The 249-nt window shown below is 65.1% G+C and overlaps 1 protein-coding gene across 1 annotated transcript in view; it reads right to left on the bottom strand.

The window, feature by feature from the left end:
- LOC119585972 (uncharacterized protein DDB_G0286299-like) overlaps positions 1 to 249 on the bottom strand; it is a 5838-nt gene that overhangs the window by 1241 nt on the left and 4348 nt on the right. The window lies entirely within an intron of this gene.

Raw genomic sequence — 249 nt, 5'->3', positions numbered from 1 at the left:
ACGGCGCCCACCCTTGCGACGTCAGCCCTGTCCCCCGATGACTTATTCATCCCGGGTGGGCGGCGCGAGGCGAGGCGGCCGCAGCGACGGGCGTTTGGAAGTAATGGAAGGGCGCGAGGGCGGGATGCCAGGCCGTATATCCCGCGTGTCGCATTGCCGCTCACTCCATTGGCTCTCGAGATTACACGCGCCTCCTGCGAAGGGCGCGGGAGGAGCAGGAGGGAATGATGAAATTGAAGGGTGGAGGTT

Source organism: Penaeus monodon, chromosome 20 (genome assembly GCF_015228065.2).
Source record: "Penaeus monodon isolate SGIC_2016 chromosome 20, NSTDA_Pmon_1, whole genome shotgun sequence".
Classification (NCBI taxonomy): Eukaryota; Metazoa; Arthropoda; class Malacostraca; order Decapoda; family Penaeidae; genus Penaeus; species Penaeus monodon.
The sequence above is the reverse complement of the archived record's forward strand: the minus strand, read 5'-3'. Positions and strand labels throughout refer to the sequence as shown.